The 12,549-nt window shown below is 38.5% G+C and overlaps 1 long non-coding RNA gene across 1 annotated transcript; it reads right to left on the reverse strand.

The window, feature by feature from the left end:
• Positions 1 to 551: 551 nt before the first annotated feature.
• On the reverse strand, positions 552 to 12,222 carry LOC107317051 (uncharacterized). Its single transcript, XR_001556699.3, has 4 exons — positions 11,699 to 12,222; positions 10,964 to 11,039; positions 1,675 to 1,752; positions 552 to 697 (listed from the first exon to the last, which is right to left on the reverse strand). It is a non-coding gene; the product is annotated as an uncharacterized LOC107317051 (long non-coding RNA).
• Between the last annotated feature and the right edge of the window lie 327 nt (positions 12,223 to 12,549).

The raw sequence follows: 12,549 nt of genomic DNA on the forward strand, positions 1-12,549 counted from the left end.
AATACTTTAGAAACTCTGGTCAGGATGGAAGACTCCCCTCCCCAATGGAACAACTATGTATACCAATGAGATGAAGTTCCTTCATCTGCAGTATTCATCTGCATGCCAGAATTGCAGTTTTCCCTCATAATGTCCCACATGGTGCATTAGTATGGGATACAGTGTTCAAAATCAGAGGTATCTACATCAGTTTCTGTTTTCAAGCTTTTTTTTCACTGGTGAACTAAAAGCAGTGTTTATCAACTGTGATGTGTGAGAATCATTTCTACACAAGGTGATGAGTTAGCCATAAAATCAATGGCCTAGCTCCCTGTTTAGATATTTTTACAGTTTACTATTTCCAAATTTATTTCAAGTGACTTAATTATAATTAGAATAACGATAGCTCCTTAACAATGTGCTGAAGCACATGCAGGCTACAAAACATAAAAGCTCAGTATATGAGGCTACATTTCAGCTCCACAGTTTGTGTAGTTTGAGGTCACGTTGTTGAAGCATGAAAGAATGTTCTGTGGTCAAATTGCTTGATTAATTGTACCCACCTAATCTTTTAAATCTGAATAAAAGATATCCTTTGCCATGGAACAGAGCCTTTGACAGGTTCACATTCACCATACGCTGCTGCCATTCTTTGGTTATATTTTGGGGGTTCCCTAACTTCCCACTGCAGGAAAGCTGGTTTCATCACTGCACAGTACTAAAGGAGGAAAGGGCAATCAAAACCACATATCACTTCATCTACTTAAGATATGGATATATTAAGAATAGCTGCAATATTGTTGCCGCTGGCATTTTAACTATGAGCTAAACCACAACTGCTGACAGGCTAAAAGGTTGTCACAGTCAAGGTCCTAATTACTCTACAAATTGAAGCTAGATGATTGTAAGATTCATCTACACATGCTTAAGGAACACTGCTTGAGGCACAGAGCTGGGGAGCAAGGTCTACATGGGCTCCTTACAGAGCAAGCAGATGAGCCAATTCATTCACAATGTAGACCATCTGATTACAGATGCAGGACATGCGAGACGAGACTCTCACATGTTTTTAGTTCAAACTACTTGAAATAACACAGTTCAAATTGTACTGAAGGGTCAGATGTTAAATTTAAATCTTGACCTATTTCTCAATAGCGTTGGGTCCTGCACATCGCACTATGATGGCAATCATGTACTACGATAACCATAATATTGCCCTGTTAGCTCATGCATGCCTTCCATGTTTTTACCTGACACATTAATGACATTAAATACTTTGTATAGTATGATTTGGTTCAAGAATGGTCTACTTTACTAAAAGACCATATTAAAAAAATGTCTTTCAAGACTTCTTTCATGTTTCTCTTCACGTTGATTTGAGCCTCTGAGTCCTGCAAAGGGCCAGTCCTGCCCCCTGTGCAGAAGGCTCTGCAGTGGCCTCCAAGACAAGACCTGCCTGACACAGCAGCCTTTTTATGCCCAGCTTGTGCATGCATCAATCTCCTTGACTCTTCAAGTCGACTGTCCCCATAGCAAACTATATGGGGTGGCTATTTACACTACCCTTGATCCTGCTAACGTTGTTGGCACCTCAAAGAAAAGGCAGGAAGGAACATAGGGGACACAGTGCATGTCCCATTTTTATCCTCCCCCTTGCTGCTGCCAGCAGGTTGCAAAGCTCAGTTAAGCACTTACCCAGTAAGTAGCTTTGCACGTGGCAGGCCCAGACATTCTAGAGCTTGCTGCAGGTATGCTGAAGTGAAAGGTCAGCTGCTGTAGGGAAAAGAGAAAGGAACAATAAATTCATCTACACCAACAGGAAAGAAGAAATATGCCTAGAAAGACCTCGGGTGTTTAGCGTTTAAGATTCCTAGGAATATGAGACTGCATAAAACTTGAAATAAAAGAAACCCATTGACCTATTTAATGGGACTAGTCATTAGAGCAACGAGAGCCAAGGAAAAAAAAAAAAAACACAACAGTCTAATGAGGAATTAAAAAAGAAAAAAAAAAATCCTCCCCATGCCCACTAGCCCAGGGCAACCTTAATTAAAGTCAATGTAGAAATCTGCAAGAATGAAGAAATAAACAGTTAAACGTGTTATATTTTATATTTTTATCCCTGTATTCCTGGCTTCTCATTCTCTGTCATTTGTTTCACTCAAATAAATCAACAGCCTCTTGCTTGCCTAATTTGGATAAACATAAACTTTTACAGGCAAACCTAGAAAATAAGTTGTTACTCTGAATATGAAGCCCCCGATGAACGTTGTTTTGTGATTCTGATAATTATGAATATTTATAGTATGTGGTTTAAGAGGGCAGCACTAATTGGACAACGGTTTCTGGACGCTCTTCTCAAAGCACTTAAATGATAAATCATTCACCAAAGACTGATAATATAAATAAAGCGATAGATTGGCTTTCCCTTGCTCTTCCTTTCTTTTGATTTACAAAACAGCTCCAATGAGCCGTCTGCAGCCAGAAAGCCAGCATTGCTATGAAGTTCATACGTTGTTATGTCTATTTACAGCGATTTGGGAGACTAGAGGAGAAAAGTTTGAATCAACAAATATTTTCTACATTCTGACTGGAAACTCCAAGGCCTGTTTTCAGGGTTTTCCAGCCCCAGCTCCCCCCCACCCTTGTCTGTTACAAGTTATGATGTGTGGATGAAGGCTTTTTCCCATGCAGTAATGACTGTATACTGAGATTTCAAGGGGCTGTTCATGACAATCCCATTTTCTGTGTAATTTCATGGTTGTCTTCTTGAATGAAGATATTGGCTGCTCTGAAGCAGGAGGTCAGATGCTCCTGCTCCCTTTCAGTATTGTTCCGGAGTATGTTTCCTTTCAGCTGATGAAAAGTAATTCATCATTTACACCCTTGAATTCTGCCAGCGTTTTCTGAACAACTTTTCTTTCCCTGTGGTACCTTGGGCCCATGAAAGAGATAAATAGGTTCAATACAATGCCAGGCCCCGGATCCTGGGAGCAGGTTCGGCCTCGGAGGCCCTGAGCTGCCCCTTTCTCATGATGGAGTTTGTCACCTTTCTACCTCTGGAAGTCAAATCCTGTCGACTCAGCCATCTTTCAGCCTCTCTGAAGTGGCTTTGGCACCCACTGGGGCATGTGAGCTTAAAATTGATTTTTTTTTAAGATCTGTCAAGTTCCCTTAAGGGAGCGGGCTGACAGCCGGCAGGCTCTGCAGCCTATCACAACGCGCTCCATGGCTCACAAGGCACCCGAGGAACTTCCATGGCGGGGGCACAGGGCCCCCATCTCTGACACCTCAGGAGGGCAGTGCTGCTCAGAGACTGGCCTTCCACGAGAGGCATCTTCCTGCCAGCCTGCTCTTTTAGCCTGGATTTGTTGTTGTTCATTTATTTTTTAGGAAGCAGAGATGTTAAACGAAGCAGTGGTGGCCAACAAGCCCACCTCTGCTGTCCCCACACCTATAGCCCTCCACAGTTGCACAACTACTATGACAGTCTTCATGCCCTCAAAAGCAGGTGGCTCTGGTCTTTTCCGAACCTGACCAGATAAATACAATTAATTTTGAAGGAAAGGGTCAGCAGATGAGCTTGTTGGAAAGCAAAAGCAAACCTACACCTCTGAAAGGGGCTGTTAATAAAGCAGTAAACTCACCACAGGAATACTAAGCAATTCCAAGATATGCATTCTCAGACCTAAAGAGTGTTAGTAAAATAACTCCTCTCTCTTTTTTTTTTTCCGAGTAATCTTCAAAGTTGAGTAACTAATGTTTCCACTTGATCAATTTTTGTCAACTTTTTGCTCAGAACATACTGCCACTGGGGACTAAAATGTGGAATATTCCCTTGATTGGCTTTCTAAATACAGCATCACTCCATTCTCCTTCCACTGGAAGTTTGTTTTTTGCAAAAATACCCTGTTCATGCACATTACCAATACACATTCACGGTGGGCAAAAGGGTTGGTTAATTTGCTGCTGTAGAGACAGCAGGGGGAGCAAAATTCAATGCATCATTGGGGAATTCACAATAATACTGGATATTCATAAAAGATTTCTGAAAAGAAACAGACAGCCTGAAGAAAACAATTCTTTGTTTTTATTATTGCCAGCCAAGCCGAAGCCATAAGGTTAGCCCAAACTTTGCTATGAAAACTATTAGCAGAGGCAAACAACAGCTAGGAGAAATCTTAAGTATGCAACAAAAGTAACGTATGAGTCAAGCTCTTTGTAACTCGTGATGGAATTGCTAGGATCCCCCTCTTGAGGCTGAAAAAGACAGTGAAGATTTGCTGCTTGTCATAAGGAATCTCTCTATTTTTTTTTTATTATTATTATTATTATTTAACTGCCTGCATTCTAACAAAATTGAGAAGTTAATGGCCATGCAAATACAGCAGCACACAGCTCACAGGCACAGCAGAGCCCTTTCAGACCCACCTGACAGTACACACTGGCTTTGGTTGAGTGACTCAAGTCAAATCTATGGTGCATGGACAGAGCAAAGGAATCACTGGTGTCTTGGTGAGTAACCAAGGGACAACCTGTGGCAAAATGCTGGCTAAAATACAGTCTTGCCAATTCTAGGGGCCAACACACCAATCTCAATTGGTTACTATCTCAAATATTTGTGATATATTTTTAGCTTTCTTCACATCTCCTGCTCACACTTTCTCTAGAGGAACAGGTTACACAGGTTACCCTGTAAGGTTTGTGGCTGTTGCCCAAAATGAATACTATCAATAGCTCAGGTTTCCTTTGAAGTTTGATCAACTCTCTGAAACTGGAATACTTTTTGTACCAAATGCTGCCAATCAGGTCACATTAACAGATCATGACATGAATTTTGCGATATTTGTCACTTTTGTCAGTCCCTCAGGTGAAGATACACATGTTGCAATGTAAAGCAAAACATTCCTCCTTTGTTCAACAGCTCTCCATCTGCCCATCCATCCATCCATCTGCCTCTGTGTATCCGTACACAAAAATAAAACCTGCTAAACAAATCCGTTATCTCTTTGTCCAGACTATCGTGATTTGTGGATCTATTTTTCCTTTCAATTCTCTGGAATAGATTGACAGAATATTATTATCATCTCAAATATTTTTGACTGTGGTTAGCATTCAGCATTCCCTCCTTCGCTTTTTAAATAGTCTTTTAGTTTGCTTCTGCTTATCTTATATGGACTTTCAACTGCTTCACCTTACCAGATTTTGTACTTCCTTTTTTTTTTTTTAACACCTTGTGCTTATTGCTTATCTTACTCTCTACTACACAACCCTACTTAGCCACATTGGGCATTGTTACCTTTATCCTTCTTTAGACTTAAACCAGGATGAATTTCAAATGTCCTCCAACTGTTTCTGAAATATATTCCAATTTTCTTCAGTAGATTTACCATACATTATAATAAAATCCTGATAAAAATTCCTCGGCACACTTTGCATTCCCTCAAAGTCAGCCTGCCATAAGGCTCAAAAAAATATTTCAAATCAAATGATGTTGAGATCAGTAGATCTTTCATACCTCTTCAGTTCAACAGCCTTTATTACCTTGGCTCAAATCCTTGAATTAATTCCAATAGTTTCTGAAAGACAATTCAATAAAGCACACTTTATTGAATCGAGGAACTAGAAGCAATCATATGTTAGCTTTAGAGATGTGAGTATTCCTTCCTTAGTTTTACCATATTTGTTGCAGTCAATGACAGAGTAATTAAAAGCCATCCCTATCAAAGTTCTGGCTTTCTTGAAGGCCTCTCTCATCTGTGAGCAAAGATCTAAAAGCTCAAAAAATCATTCAGAAAACCACCTGACTACCTTTATTGTGCTTAACTTTCATCAGAACTGACACTGCCACGACAGCCCAAACACTTGCAGCATTCCTCTCATCTCCCTGGAATACAGATATGGCTCCTCCTGTCTCCCTTTTCTCTCCACAAACCCCAGACCAGTATCTCAAAACCTCAATTTCTTGCCTCAACCATATCTGTGTTATTCCAATAATATCATGCTCATCCTTGATACTCATAGTTATCATTGATAAGTCTTTGATGTAATAAATCCTTGATATAGTATCATACTTATCCTTGCTATAAGATATAATCAAAAATGAAAGCAGAAACTTAAGATACAGAGTAAAATATATTACTTGCCAATTTTCCACAGTAACTTTTCATCATTACTCCAAAATTACTTTTTAATGCAAAGAGTAGTTCCAATCACATAGAGGCCCACATAATTCAGATACTATCATAATCACAATTAGATTACATTACTGCAATCAGGAATGGAGATCATTAAGAGAAAGAATATAAATTGCTTTAGTTTTACAAGTACTGAGCTAGCAAAATTATAATTAATCTCCATTTATAATCTTTTCTTTCATAGAACTGCATAGCATGCTACTTTTTTTAGGCCATCAATACAAATTAGAACTAAGTAATAAAGCCCTAACTACTACTACTACTGTGCAGTTCTCAGTCGCAGAAACTTTCACATTATGTACAGAAGGCTTCTTTTCATGCAAACAGTGCCCTCAGCATAAAGGAGTTCTTTTACTGCAGTAAGTCCAGCGATTTCTGTAGTAAGTTGGTGGTTTATAACACAAAATGCAATCAAAACTGCCTATCCTTCCGAACAATGGATGCAAAGCCTGCTTCTGAAACTGGATCATGTGTTTTCTTAGAGATGAGACAATAAAGACTTAACAGCAGATGCACAAATACCAGATTTCACAGGTATTCAGAATTTATGCTAAAAGACAAGCATGCAATGCCGTCAGGAGAGGCAAGATGGCAGACAAGGCCTCATGTAAGTTGAGCATGTATTGCCATATTGAATCCACACAGCTCCAATAGTTTTTTTATATCATAATATATCCCTTTTCCTCATTTTAGTTCTCCATTTTGAGAAAGAATATTAAAAATCAGTGGCTGTCTTGCCTACTCACTAAATATTCTTCTAAACCCAAACCATACTTACCATACTTAATGAGAAAGAAATTCTACAGAAGGAAAAACAAGTGTGGCCCCTTTTTAAATGCAGTCTTTCTCTCTTAGTTATATCAAGACAGAGTAAAACAACCCATGTAATTGTTGGAGATTTGCTGTTTCAGAGAATAAATGACCACCCCTGGACAGAATCTGCTTTGTGCTCACTATAGGGCAAGGAGAAGAGTATTAAATCCATGTGAAACAAAGCAGTAAGACTGCTGTAGATTTCTTGGTTAAATTCTCTCTTCACAGTCCTCTGTATTTGTGCAGCACTATCCAACCCAGTCCTGCCCAAACCTCTAATGAAAAAATTAAAGTGGGTCAGTTTAAAAAGGAGCATTTAGACTACACAAGCAGGCACAGGACAGTTTATGTGTTACTTTAAACACTTGTCTTCATAACAGCAGCTTATTCAAATCTAGTCTGAAACCACTGGCACTTTAGATGAGTACATTCTATATCAAATGTTTTATTGAATATATCCTATCCACTCCACTGCTTCCTTAGACATCAGAGCACTTTGAATTGTCTTATACAAACCCCTTGGCTTCTGGAGTCTGCTCTACTTACTCAGCATCACCAATAAGTGCTGAATACAACCTCCCAAGATTTCCTTCAAGTTTTTAATTAGAACTATCAGGACCCTTTTCTTCTCCTGATATTACAACAATACATTTCCAGGCTTCCGTACCATTTCCTGCAGTTCTTTATGACAGTAACACACCATGCAATGATTTTCTACCACGCAGGTAATTATGAGCCATGCTGTGTTATGAGTGGCAGGCGTGGATGCACTCCTGGGACTGTTGTGACTGCAGCCTTGTTGGCAGCAGAAAGGAGGGGCATTACGCCATTCCCCATGGCTGACTGTGACTGGGTCAGCTTCTCACACTTAACTTCTCTTTTCCCCACAAAGGACTTGCTTAAGTTCAGTGAGGCTTTCAGGCTCAAGCACGTCTGAACGAATGAAGTTTTGGATGACAATCTTGGATGTAGGCCTTTAAAATCTTTCTGCACTCTATTTCAGATATGCAAATGCTCTTTTGGATATGGCTCTTGATCAAGTTTTCATGAACATCCACATTCCTATGCTGAAAAGCGTGTGAAATCAGTCATCTACCAGACCAGAGCAGAAATTGCTTGATTTCTTTTTCCTTCTCTGCTTTTCCTATATGCCTGAAATTGTCTTTATCATCGTTGTCTATGCACTATTAAAATGTTTTTCTTATCTCCTGTAACCAATTCACTTTGGGTCAACATTAAAACCATTCCACTTACTTCAAAGAGATCTGAAAGAATGCAAGGGAAATCTAAAGGAGAAAACTATGAGCACTAGGTAGCATCCAGAAAGCAGTGTAAGAACAATATATTTGCTGTCTTTTGTCAAAAACAAAGAGTGTTAGTTTACAAAGTGTAGTTAAAATGAACAAACAACCTGCTAAAAGGGTATAGAACTTGAAATGGCAAAACTCCTGACGTGCATTAAAAATGTAATTCAGATGCTTACGTTAATATGGATGAGGGAGTTACATACGTTAGGGGTTTTTCTGCTTTTGGTTTGTGGGTTGTTTATTTTTTCTTAAATCCGCCAGCAAAAGAACATGATCTTAGTGATACGTCAGAGATAAAGTTGAAACACCAGAATGCCCATGGCAAATTCAGGGAACAAAGACTCACTCATACAGAATAAGAATGAGCGGTTATGTATAGCATAATATTAACTCAAGGTGTTTTTGAGAAGCACAAGTGCTGAACATCAGCAGCATGCACTCAGACATCTACATCTCTTTCCTTACAAGTTTTCTGCCTAGTGCAGTGGGATAAGAGCTGTCATATTAATACAATGATGGACACTCACTAAAGATAATATAATGTGCAAGATTTATCCTGTATGTAAAAAGGGAAAAAACACTGATATAAAGAGTAGAACACCTCGAACACAGAGAGTTTTCCACACACTGACCCATGTGTGGGCCACACTTATGAATCAAATAACATCTTTCAGATATGAAGTCACATAAATTCTCCTTTGCCAAGGAAATCATTCAAGAAACAGGTAGGAAAACACTGCAGTGCTCACCATTATTTCCCATGGTTTTCTTTCACAGAAATGTGAAAACTGTTACATGTGCTGACGTTTGTTGTGTGTATGCCTTTTCTAAGCTATTTCCAGCTGCTATAGGACCTGCACAGCCCATCAGAAAGCTCTCTGAGGACAACACAGAAGAGAGTTGAACCTTTTTGGATATGTTGGTAAAGAGAAGGGGAAAAAAAAACACAACAATACAGTGATTACACAGAAGATGTTTCAGCTAGTGGTGTCTGTAGTATTAACTACACTAATCCCCTCCTAAGTCGGACTTGTCTTGTGATGGACAAATTATCCAGCTTAGCGAGGTATCTGGGGTGGTGATAGAGCCCCAGTGAATCAGCTCTTCAGTTACCTTATATTTCAGATTTCCTTTCAGCTCATGAAAAGACTCAGTGCCCTCCTCTTTGCAAAGCTATATAAACAAGATGGAGGCCTAAAACCCCTCAATGCCTATCAGGGAAAAAAAAAAACAAAAAAAAACAAACAGGATGTCCTTTTCCAGTGCTGACACAGATAAGTTGAACAATTTTCTTTCCAAGAGACAAGGAGAATTTGAATGTGTGTGATCCACAAATAAATGTAATCCAGTCACCTTAGTTACAAATGCTCTGCGCATTTCCATTCCCATAGTATGGGAAAAAGGAAAATCACCTCTGCCCCACATCAGAAGTCAACAGCAGAAGCTGGTGTTGAAGGACTGAGACGAGTGACTAAGAAGTAAAACACAATTTTCTAGTTCCTGAAGTGTATGCAATACCAGTAAATCAGACTGAACTCAACTTCAAATTGTTTCATAAAAACTACAACGTAAGCCATAGGCAAATTACATTATGAAGAAGTGGATGCCATGTTCTGAAAAATGCTGGTATCTTGGATACCCTGTCTATGCATACCTGCACAGTTATCACTTGCTGTCTTATCTTTAATTAATAAAAATCACAAAGGATAGAAAATATATTTTTGTAATGTATATAAGCAGAGAAATATAAAAAATTATCCCAGTAGGAAAGTATGGGAAGAGTCAGAAGAAATGATGTAATGGGAAAGACATTCTGCAGACTGAGTTTAACAAAGAAATTGAAGGCATGACTCAACCAGTCCATAGATATCTACAGGAGTAATAGGATATTCATAATAAATACTTAAGTAGCCATGGAAGGTGAGACAAGAGCCACAGAATTTCAAGACATCCTTGCGTGGATTAGGCCAAAATCTATGTGTTTTTTGAGCTGATGTAGCAAAATCTATTAACAGCTTACTGGAGTTGTGGGTACTTCATCAATACAAGCTCAAATTAAAATAAGTTATGTTTCTAAAAGATATACTCTTTTTGAGTGGGAATTAATTTAGGGAGCCCTATAGTCTGTACTGCAGAGGTCAAACTATATCATCGCAATGGTCTCTTCTGACCTTATGAATTATAAATGTTTTAGTGACCAAAATACTATCTTAAAAAATTAAAAATACTCTCTCTAAAAGCATAGATTTCAATACCAGAAGGGTTCAGTCAGTCTTTTATCATTCAGATGTAGATAAATTGAGTCCTTGCACTTTTCTCTCTATCTCTTTCTCGTAAAATCTAAGTCTTGTCTTTTCTACACAGATATTCGTGACATTTTCTCTCAAGAGCTGTGATTTACTCCAATGTCTTCTGACAAAAATATTTCTTTTCCTCTCTGTTCTAGGCTACGTGCTTGACTAAAATTAAGTAGAAATAAGTACAATAATAGTGGGAAAATGAAAACAGCAACAGACACACCTACCTCATTGAATAAATTCAATTTCTGATCTGCTTTTTAAGAACAGACACAAAAGATATATATATTTCCAAAAATATTGAAAACGTACAAATCTGAAATACAAACTATACAAATGAAAGAATGGTTTCCACCAGAAGAAATCATACCTTCAAATGAAAGCTTCCCAGGTTCAGAAGAATTCATGTTGCTTTTGACATATGAATTCATCAATGACGGGCCAACCTGTAACAGCAGAAAAGCAATGTATTGAGCCAGCTATCTATGCAATATATATCACTAGATACTTACCCTTTGTAAGTAAGTAATATAAATAAAAATCCTATTTGTGTTTAAAATAAAATGTATTAGCGTATTAGCACTCTTCTAAAACTATATTTATAGTCTTCCTTCCTTAAAGAGTATATTACATATTAGTGACCAGTATGATCCAAGAGAAGATATGTCCCAAAATACGATGTCATCTGAAAGCATAGGTGAGTTACACAATCCCTCTCCTTTCTTTTCTAGAGGGAAAAAAAAAACAACACTGAAGTATCAGTGTTTCTATTGAGAATAGGAAGAGATTAATTCCAAAGAAACAGAATTTTTTTCTGTTGCCAGTGATACTGAAGGTAATAATTTTAGCAAGTTTTAAGTAAGAACAAACACTGTGAATGAAAGCCAAGCAATTAGCTGAAAGTCAATTCAATTTTCCTTTGTGTACAGGGCTGTTATAGGTCAGCAGCGTACTTACGGTACTTATGGAAATAAAACTTTAAATAAACGGTAGAAACATTTCCTTTTGAAAACAGGTTAGGAGGACCTTATTTAGGCCATAATTAGGATGTGATACTGCAGTGAAATAAGTAAATAAATAAATAAATAGATTTCAATGCAATGACCTGAATATTGCTCCTGTTTCCATGAAGACAATCCGTTGTGTCCCATGAGAACGTCTGAGGATGGGACAGCTGAGATTTCCGTCTCTCTCACCCTTGTGTATCTCAGTGCATGCAGGGGTCATCTCGCGGTTACTGAATTCCTCAGGAGCTGAAATGGTGAGAATCACTGCGACTTGTCCTCTTCCTGGTTATCCTGCACAGCCCCCACCCAGAGCACAGCCTTTGCTGTCTTTCAAGCTAAATGGGTCTGCTGAAATACTCCCATTTATATGTCCCAAAGTTTTCTTGAGGTGGAATTTCTGCAACTGAACTGAACCCTTACATTCTTATCGCCATGCCATCCCAGGAGGATCATTCCACCTGTGGCAGCTTGTAGTTTCACAGTTATTAAAAGTTATTTTTTTTTACAGGACAATATGTACAGCTGAATATTTAATCCTTTAATGTAGGACTGAATGGGAAATATACAGTGAGGTCCGGAAAAGGACATGGTTTGACTCCTCACGTGAATATAGAAACCTAAGCAATTTCACAATAATGCCACTGCTTTAAATGAAAAATCTTTCATCTTTCTATAGAAAGAGAGTGAAGCAAGCAAAACATATACCTTTCCAAAGTTCCCAAAATGCTCTTTCATGTATCTCTATTCTGCCTCCAGACAGATATGTTGATGGCGAGATAAAAAAAAAGGGTTCCGTTATTTAACTATTTTATCCTTGCCTAATATTCACCAATAAGAAGAAATTTCTAGGTCTCTCTTCCAGGCTTTTTTTCACACACACTCTTAATTCCATTTGGAACTCGCCTGCTGTTGCTAGATCATCATTAACACATAGGGGACAGAGCACTCC

The sequence above is a fragment of the Coturnix japonica genome, chromosome 7, assembly GCF_054131305.1.
Source record: "Coturnix japonica strain WE chromosome 7, WE-NBRP24, whole genome shotgun sequence".
Lineage (NCBI taxonomy): Eukaryota > Metazoa > Chordata > Aves > Galliformes > Phasianidae > Coturnix > Coturnix japonica.